Here is a 10,066-nt window from a genome sequence, read left to right as displayed (position 1 = left end):
CTGTATGAAATGAGTTTGACATACTGGACTAGGGGATACAAAGACAGCTTCTCCAGGCTTGCCTAAGCTCCTGCATGCGCCCATGCTGGCGTGCTTGAGATGCTGGTTGGGGGAATCATCCCCAGCATTGGGGTTGGTCCAGCCAAGGCTCACAACAAACTGCTTTCACAATGCTCTGGCTGATGTAGAGGCTTCTGGGGCAATTCTTCATTATGGCCAAAGGACATATTGCAGCCTGGCATGGGTTGCATGCCTGTGACTCCATCAGCAGGGAAGGACGGCGCTGTAGGACTGAGCAGATCGTGGTCATAGTCATGTCATGAATTATATTATTTCTGAGAAATGTATATCCCAGAAAGAGCAGATTCCATTAAAAATAATTAGGATTCCCCATTTGAATAATCCCTTTCTTATTAAATGCAAGAAAGCCATTCATTCATTCATTTATTATGAAAAGGTCTTATTTTTTATTGTTAGTACAACAGTGATGAGCCCTGCTCAAAGATATAGAGCAGTGTTTCTCAAACTGTGGGTCGGGACCCACTAGGTGGGTTGCAAGCCAATTTCAGGTGGGTCCCCATTCATTTCAATATTTTAATATAGTAGATTAGATGCTACCATAGTATGTGACTGCATTTGGGGAAATGTTACAGATCTATTCTTTTAACAGGCTATTGTTTATATGCTTTTAACAATGGTAGTAAATGGGACTTATTCCTGGGTAAGTGTGGGTAGAATTGCAGCCTAGTAGTGCAAAAAATGTTCCTGCTTGATGATGTCACTTCCAGTCATGGCATCACTTCTGGTGGGTCCTGACAGATTCCCATGCTAAAAAGTGGGTCCCGGTACTAAACATTTGAGAACCACTGATATAGAGTAATTCAGCACAGGTGTTAACATCAAACTGGAATTACAGGTGTCTGGGAAAATTGAATCTCCTCATTCTAGTTATATCAGGTTTTCTTGCTTATAAGAAAAATAAACAAAGATTTGCACATCCCCCTTTTTTTCCTTTAAGCAGGTGAGTTTACCTTTCTGAAGAAACCTTACAACTCTTCATGCAATTCCCATTTCAGGATCTTACCAAAGAACTTTCAGCATGTCATGGCCCTGCAGTTTGCTGTTACTGAAATCAACAATAATCCTGACATTTTACCCAATGTCACTCTGGGTTTTTGCATAACCAACAACTCCTACATGAAAAGGATAACCTATTTCAGCACACTACAGTTGCTTGCTACAGGAGCAATCATAAAAACCAATTACAACTGCGACACAGATAAGAGGAAACTGCTGGCCCTTGTTGGGGGAGTTGACACTGAAACCTCCATCCATATATCAAACCTTGTCAGTATCTACAAAGTACCACAGGTAGGGATACTTGTTGGAAGGGAGCGGGGAAAGCAAAGCAATCAGCAAAAGCACCCTTTCCTATGGTAAAATATCCCCCGGCCAGGGTTAGTTGCAATCAACAGAACTTACATAGGAGGCAGAGGCTTGGTTAAGAAATACTTTACTCAGAGTTCTTAATTGCTTACATGCATCTTCCGATTGATCAGAGGCAGTGTCACTAGGAAGACTGTGGAAGGCTGATAAGGATGGCCTGGCAGGCAAGGAGTCCTGGCAGAACACATACTTCTCCTTTGGTGGGTGTTGGAAAAAGAGTGGTGTGGAAAAAGGGCAGGAAGGAAATGGTGTTAAGGACCACACCTCCCTCCGGGACCAGAGTGGGGCAGGTAGATGGTTTCAGGAGACTGGACAGTACACTGCCCTCCAGGTGACCTAAAACTGAATTCTGGATTGGATTGATGTTAATGTCATCTAGGACTACTTTCTAAAAACAATTTTGTTTAGCTCACATTGATTGAGGGTGGATTTTAAAAAATGAAAACTTACAAAGCTTTTCATGAAAAGTTCAGGGAAATATTTTTCTGTTCATAACTACAGGTCACGCCTTGTTATCCACTGGGGTTCTGTTCTGGAACCCCCAGTGGATTACAAAAAATCAGTGGATACCAAAGCAGTGGAAAAATAGCGTTAAAGACCCCTTTCCAGATTTCTTGACCCTCCATTATCCCCCCAGAATTCATTGGTATAGAAGCTATACCACATTCAGCCACTAGATGGGGAGAATAATTGAATCTAATGGAAAGAAATTATATAACAGTGTGAAAGAAGGAAATAGGGTTTTGATGCTTTTTTCCTTGTAACAAGGCATTTAGAAGAGGATCTCTGTATCACTGGTGAGTCAAATCAGTGGATACCAAATCATTGGATGCTGAGGTCCCACCTGTATTTCCATTTTTTAAATATTTAAACTTGATTCATTTCAGTTATATCTGTGTCCAGATTATTACCTTGGCATGGAGAGTTGTGCCTCCTTGGGGATAGCAAAAATTATCTTGAGATGTGGCCAAAGATTCCCTTTCTCCAGAGTAAGGAGCTTCCTCAGAAGGAAGATAACTCCTCCCTAAGAAAGCTCCTTTTGCCAGAGGAAGTTAACCTTTGGCTGCATCTTGATACTCACTTCTATTTTCAGACATTTTTCAATGCTGACCCACAGAAGGCAGAACCCATAAGAGTATTAAACACTCTTATGACCCAGTCCTATGCTGGGCCTATGGAAGCGAATCTCGTGATCTACTGTCATTAGTTCTGTTATGGCACCATAAAATCTGCACTACAATTACTTTCTTCAGAGCTGCCAACTCAAAGCGTTGGAGACGTCCATGTGCCTATCAGTGGATCGCAGGCACCCACTGAAGCAGGTATGGTTGTGGCAGGATCTGTTAGGGGGAAGATCAGGGTGGGGATTGGGGAGCAGGGGGCAGCTAAATGATCATTCTTCACACATCAGAAGACTTGCAAATATGGAAGAGATTGCACAAAAGTCTCACATGTAGAAATCCAAATTGAAGCTTGCCTTGACTTTGTGCTTGGGCAACACTTTGCAAAAGATGTCACCCAAATTTTTTGTTGTTGTGATTCCACTCATGCCTGTGCAACAACCCAAAATGCCACCTTCTTGCTTAGAACACAACCTAGAGAGATGAGGGATCTCAGAATGGGTCATCAGTTTCTTGTGGAGCTTGACCTTAAGATTCTCAAGATAGGGGAGGCATAATTATTTCTGGGAAGAGTGAAGATGAAAATCTCAAACTGATTACCCCCACACCCGCAATAAAGACACCAGACTTCGGCTTGGATGGAAAATGGGCCACTTTATTGAACTTCAACTGCAGCAGGGCAATAACACTGAACATCAATCGTGCGGGGCAATATGGGGGAAACGGTCCTAGCCGTCTGCCTCCCCCTACATTCTCATTGGGCATACCACCTGGCTCGAGACCTCAGCCGTCAATCGCCAACTTAGGTCTTTCAACGCCACCCCCAATGGGGGCAAGGCAGCCGGACTCCAGGATAGCCGGCCGAGCCGCGCCTTCCTGTCTGTCCAGGCCAGGGGTTCGCCTGCCTGCCTCCTGGAGCCGGTCAGGCATCATAGGAGCGGTTCAGACTTACCCCTCACCCTGCTGCCTTGGATAGACACTGAGCCAAGTCCCTACCTACCCAGCCCCGCACGTACCCTGCCACAGGGGAGGACAGCCTAGCGCTTGTCCTTCCCACTCCCCACAAGGATAAAATCCTTCAAGCCCTGCTGCAGGTCTGACAAAAACAAATCGTTGCCGACCGGGGACAGATGCACCCCATCGCTGTGGAACAGGGCAGGATCCTTAAACCCAATCGCTGGGTGCCCAATAACTGCCCTGCCCTCCTCAACTACTACCCTCCCCAGGTAATCGTTAACTCTTTTCCGCGTAACGTCTATCCTACGAACACTATGAGCGCCGCGCAACCTCGCCGCGGCAGAAGGTTGGACCAGAGGATAACCATCCCCGGGAACCAGCTACGTAGAAGTGAGAACTCCCTACGGGCCTGCAGCCTCAAGGACATCGATGTCCTCTGGCCCAGGTCATTCTCGCCTAGATGCACCACGATTACCTGAGGAGGGGGATGCCATTCCAGATAGTGCAGCAGCATAGGCATGAACTGGCCCCAGCGCATGCCCCGTCTGGCAACCCAGGTGACACTGGCAAGACCCCCCAGTCCCAACTGGGAGCCAAAGCTGCTGGACAAAGCTCTTTTCCGGGCCCAAAAGATAATCGAATGTCTGCAGATCAGGACCCTCACTGGAGTCGACCGACGGAGACCTGAAACAGAAAAGGCAACATGAACGATGTGTCAACACCCACAAAATGCCCTTGGGCAACACAACCGGGGACCCCCTCCGGACAGTCCCCACTACACGAAGGCTGGCCACGCCAGTCAACACGTCCCCCCAACCACTGGGGGAACCTGCCACTCAACTGCCCCGGCCCCTCCTGCCCCACGGGCCTAACGCACATAATACCGAAAGGCACCAGAACACCACCGGCCAATCCTTTTAATGGCCCCTGACGAGAACCCAAGCCTAGCCACAGTAGACGCGGCACCAATCCGAAAGGAGTGCAGGCCGAAAAGACCAGGTGCAACTCCGAGCCTCTGCAAGGCAGCGTGAAACACTGCCCGGAACTGATACACAGTTAAGGGAAGGGCATTCTCATGACGAAAGAGAGGGCCCGCCCCCTGCGGGGCCCCCCGCCGGTAGGCGACCACAGCCCGCACCGGGCAGATCTCGCCAATGGCCGCCTTCTGCAGATGGACCCATTGGCCTCTACCTCGTTGATCTGTCTTGGAATGCCTTAAAAACAAAGAAACACGATAAGGCCCCACCTGACAATCACCCCAACGGAGGGCCCTATCCCCGGGATTAAACTTAGAAACGGACAAAACCTCACTGGGGCGAAAAGCTCCAAAAAACAAAACTAGGCAACAAGCCTTGAACAAAACCGTCTCATATGGAGACGTACAAAGTAACCCAAACTCGGCACAAAGGGCCTGCAACATGGCAGGAGTAACTGGTTTACGGGCATCAAAGGGTCTGGGACAGCTCCGCTTCAAACCCTCCAGCATCCTCCTAACCCGAAAATCTGCAGTGTTGTCAACCCAACCCAAAGCCCTGGCCTGAAACGACGGGGCGGCCAGATAGACAGCAATTGAGTGAGCTGACAGGTCCCTATCCCTGAGAGCGATAATGAACCTCATCAGGTGTGCAACAGGCAGAGGCCACGCGTCCTCAAGATGCTGCTGCCTGAGGAAAACCAAAAACTCTTGAATCTTCCTTGCATAACTAACCCTGGTGGCATCTGCCAGAGAAGCCCAGATCATGTCCTGGGCGGTGCTGAGCCAAGGCTCCACAGCCATAGGGGCATGGGCTCTGGGTCCGGCCGTGCCTCTGGAGCCAGCTGCCGGAAACGCTCCTCCTGGAAACGAGAGAGAGCGTCGGCAATGCTGTTGCACACTCCAGGCACATGCCTTGCGGAAAAAAGAACATTAAGCTAAAGGCACTGGAGAACAAAAGCTCTCACCAAGCGCATAACCCTAGGGGACTTAGAAGTCTGCGAATTAATGATCCTGACCACAGCCTGGTTATCACACCAGAAGCAGACAGTAGAATAAGCAAACTCCTCTGCCCACACATGCACTGCCACTAAAATGGGAAAAAACTCTAGGAACGTTAAGTCCCGAGTGATGTCCTCCTGCACCCATCCACCAGGCCATCTGGCGGCACACCACCACCCCTTAAAATAAATTCCAAACCCATGGCCCCCCGCTGCGTCAGATTGCACCTGCAGCTCGGCTTCCACTAGAAACTGGGCCCTCCAAAACGACACCCCATTGAACTGGTCAAGGAACGTGAGCCATACAGCCATGTCCTCCCGGAGAGCTGCCGTGACCCTGACGCGGTGGGATGGCCTGCGCAGCCCCGCCATCACCGCGCACATATGCCTCAAAAAGGCCCGACCTGGAGCCACCACCCGACAAGCGAAGTTGAGGTGCCCCACTAGCACCTGCAACTCCCTTAGGGTCAGCTTCTTGGCCTTATGGGCCTCCCGAAGCAAGCCAGACAGCTTGGCCACCTTAGCCTCCGGGAGCCTACTACATTGATTGATAGTATCCAACTCTATCCCGAGGTAAGTCAACCTGGCTACAGGGCCCTCGGTCTTGTCATGTGCCAGGGGAACCCCCAACTGCTCGCACAGTGCCACAAACGACGCCAGCAGCATTTTGCATGTCCCAGAACCAGCAGGTCCCATAAATAAAAAATCATCAAGGTAATGAGCGGTGGTCACATGACCAGTCCGATACTGCACCGCCCACTCCAAAACGGTGCTGAAACATTCGAAATGGGCACAAGATATCGCGCAACCCATCGGCAGCGCCCGATCAATGTAGTAGGCACCCTCGAAGCAAAAGCCCAAGTGGCAAAAATCATCGGGATGGACTGGCAGCAGGCGGAATGCTGACTCGATGTCCGCCTTTGCCATCAATGCCCCTACGCCACAGGACCTCAATCTCCCCACGGCCTGGTCCAGGGATGTGTACCTAACCGAGCATAGCTCGCTGGGGATACTGTCATTGACTGAAGAACCCTCCGGGAATGACAGGTGATGAATCAACCAAAATTCCCCAAGAGCCTTCTTAGGAACCACCCCGAGAGGAGAAACCCGTAAATTGGGAATAGGCGGGGCCGCGAACGGCCCCACCACTCTGCCCAGTGCCAACTCCTTACCAATCTTTTTCCTAACCACATGCTCCAACCCCTTAACAGAACGCAAATTCTCGGACAGCATAGGCGCGGCGGGCCGTGCTGCGGGAATCCGGAACCCCTTTGAGAACCCCTCCACCAAACGACCAGCAGCGACTCTGTCCGGATAAACTCGCAACCAAGAACACAACTGTGGTAACTTAATCGGCGTTGGCCCCCTTTCCATCGGGAGGATTGAATGGGGGTGCGCCGCCCTGGCGGCCGCGCCCAGCCAGCTGCCCGGGGGCCTGTCTTGGTCCGCCCAATTTGGGGCACGTGGACACGGGGTGCTTTGCACCACAGAGTCCGCAAGCATGCAAGAAGGTGCAGTTATTTCTACCGCACTTCCCTGAGGCATTGTATACGTCCACGGGTTCTGAACTCACTGAGCGGGTCCTGAACTCACTGAGCTCACTGAGCTCACTGAACTCACTGAGCACCGCTAGGTGCCTTGCTGGGATCTGGCTTGTTCCTCGCGATGAGGTGCCCGCTATTGGAACGGTCACCCCATGTGGGCCGGGACGGAAGGACTAACTGCGTCCACAATTCCCACTGCGGAACGCGCCAGTCCAGCGCAGGATCGTGCACTGCGCGTAGTCTGAAATGGTGGTCATACGCCACCCAAGCCGTCCCCATATAGTCCCTAAACGCCCTGTGCACTATGTCCAAATATTTGAACAGTGCCTGGGCGCGATTGGGGTACATCTAAAGCACAACCGAGGCATAAATGACGAAGCCATTTAGCCAGTTGGCCCAGTTCCTATCAATCTTACACCTCCTAACTGACTCCTGGTCCCTAATCGGCTCCCCCACCTTTGGGACAGGCTCAGGCTCTATCTGCAGAAGGCTAAACATTTCCACGTATTCACCTCTCCAGATTTTCTCTTTCACAGACAGAGCCAGATGCCCACCAAGAGGAAGAGCGACATCCCCGTATGAGACCCAGGAGTGCTCACCTGGCTCCATACCGCCCCCCACCTGCATCCCAGGGGTGGCCAATGGGCCCATCAGCTGGCCCGGAGGGGGAGAGCCCGGCACACCCTGACCGCCCAGCGCCCAGGCAGGAAGTGGGGGAGCGCCGGCCCCAACAGCAGCTGCCGGAGCCGGAGTCCCCCCACCAAACATGCCCCGCTGCAAGGCACCCCATGGGTAATAAGAATTGGCGTTCCCCCACTGAGTCCATGGAAACCACTGAGGAGCGAGGGCCACCAAAGGAACAGCAAAGCCCTCCCTCTCATCCCAGACAGACCCCACATTGGAGCCCAAGTCCTGTCCTGTCTCACCTGGAGCACCGCCTGCCGGCTGCCCACCTCTTGGAACAGCCTGGGAGGTGCCTGTACTCTCAACCTCCGAAGCGTGGGGCACTGGAGCAGGAGGCTCCAACTCGCTAACCTCTCCTGGTCCCCGCACATGCTTCCTGGAAGACAAAATCTCACTCAGCCTCGCACCACGCCCCTTTCTGGTTGATCTGCGCAACAGGGTACCGACACCCGATACCCCGCCGGCATCACCCATCCCCGCCTTCCTCAGGGCCTTCTCCTTCTCCCTAGCATCAAAACGAGCAAGCATAGCCCTGAGCTCATCAAACTCGTCCTCCCCATTGGACGAAGAAGCCGGAGGGGAAGGAGGAGTGCAGGTCGCCTGGGGGCTTTTCCCCCCCGCTTTTGACTCTTTTTCCCCATGGTGAAAGACCAGGAAAACACAACCCCCCATGTGCTAGAATTCACAGTAGGATACAGGTGCTATCAAGCACAACAGGGGAGGAGGTACACTCCTAGCTCCCCAAGTGCCCAGTAGCGCGCAGAAACCGCCTGCCCGCCACGCGGGGCGAAGAACCAGCGTTCCCTCGAAGCAGCTCCTCCTCTGTCCAGGCGCCCGCTGTGCTGCTGCTGCCCCTGCAGGTCCGCTGCTCACTGCTCGCCGCTGCCCCGCCGCTGCAGGCACAGCCAAACTGATCGGCTGCTCGCCAAAAGGGGCGCGGAAGACGCTCCCTCGTCGCCCCCTCTGCTGCTCCTCGCTCTCCTTGCCGCCCGCGCTGCATGCGGGGAAAGAAAGGAGAGGCAGCGCGCCACTCAGAGCTCCCTGGCGCCGACGCAACCACCCTCGTTGCCGGCCAGGAACGCTCTGAGCCTGGCTGGGGCGCGCACTCTGTGCCACGGCTCTGGTCCCGCCTCCTCAACCGCCTCAACCACTTGCGGCTCAAGCCTCAGCCTTGGTGCACAAGGTGGGGCGGGGGCAATCTCCTGCTAGCGCCTGATTGGCGCTAACAGCCTTTCCTGCCATTTGTTTCCCTCTAGCTCAGTTATGGCTCATTTGATCCAGGGCTGAGTGGTAAATCCCAGTTCCCTTTCTTTTACGGCATGGTCTCAAGCGAAGCCTCCCAATATCAAGGAATCGTCCACTTACTCCAGCATTTCACATGGAAGTGGATTGGCCTGATTGCCCCAGATGATGACAATGGAGAAAGGTTTGTGCAGACTCTTACGGCATTGCTCACTGAGCATGACCTTTGTGTTGCTTTCACTGAAAGGACAATGACAACGATATCAGACATTCAAGAAAACATATGGAAGCAAATTGAAACACTAAACAGTACTTTCTATAAGAGTGAGGCCAGTGTTGTGGTTGTATATGGAGATTCCCGCGTCCTCATGGCTTTAACTATATGGATGGATATCAGTCACAAAGCTGGACAAATGGCTCTTATAGGGAAAGTCTGGATCATGACTGTCCAGTGGGATTTCACTGCAGTGGATTCTCAAGGCCTCTGGTTTCTGCGACCCTTCCATGGTGCTTTGTCTTTCACAAGCCACACCAAGGATGTGCCAGGGTTCCGAGATTTTCTTCGGACTTTGAATCCTGGGCGTACCACTATTAATGGTTTCATGTGGGAGTTTTATAGGAAAGTCTTTCAGTGCAGAACTTATTATTCTGACTTGGATAATGAGAGAAAGTGCGGAGGAGAAAAGCTGTTGGAGTTGCTCCCAAGTGCTGTGTTTGAATTGAGCATGTCTGGCTAGAGCTATAGTACCTACAATGCCATTCAAGTGGTGGCACGTGCTTTAGCTAAAATGTACTCATCTAGTGCCAGATACAGAAAGGTGAGAAAAAGAGAACGCCTGGATTTGCAAGAGGTGCAGCCATGGAAAGTAAGCTATGGTTGAATTATTTGCATGAACCGGTCAGATTAGGTGCTATACATGTCCTCCAACATAGTGATTCTCAGTGATTTTTTCTATAACCCATAGTGTCAAATATACTGTATATTATGTTATATTTATTGTGTACAGCAGGGGCGGATAAACATTTTGGCAGGAGGACCACATTGTCTCTCTGACATTCATTCTGCATGAATGAATTTTACTGAGTTTATTTATAATA

The sequence above is a fragment of the Tiliqua scincoides genome, unplaced genomic scaffold (genome assembly GCF_035046505.1).
Source record: "Tiliqua scincoides isolate rTilSci1 unplaced genomic scaffold, rTilSci1.hap2 HAP2_SCAFFOLD_122, whole genome shotgun sequence".
Taxonomy (NCBI): domain Eukaryota; kingdom Metazoa; phylum Chordata; class Lepidosauria; order Squamata; family Scincidae; genus Tiliqua; species Tiliqua scincoides.
This window is presented reverse-complemented; position numbering follows the sequence as displayed.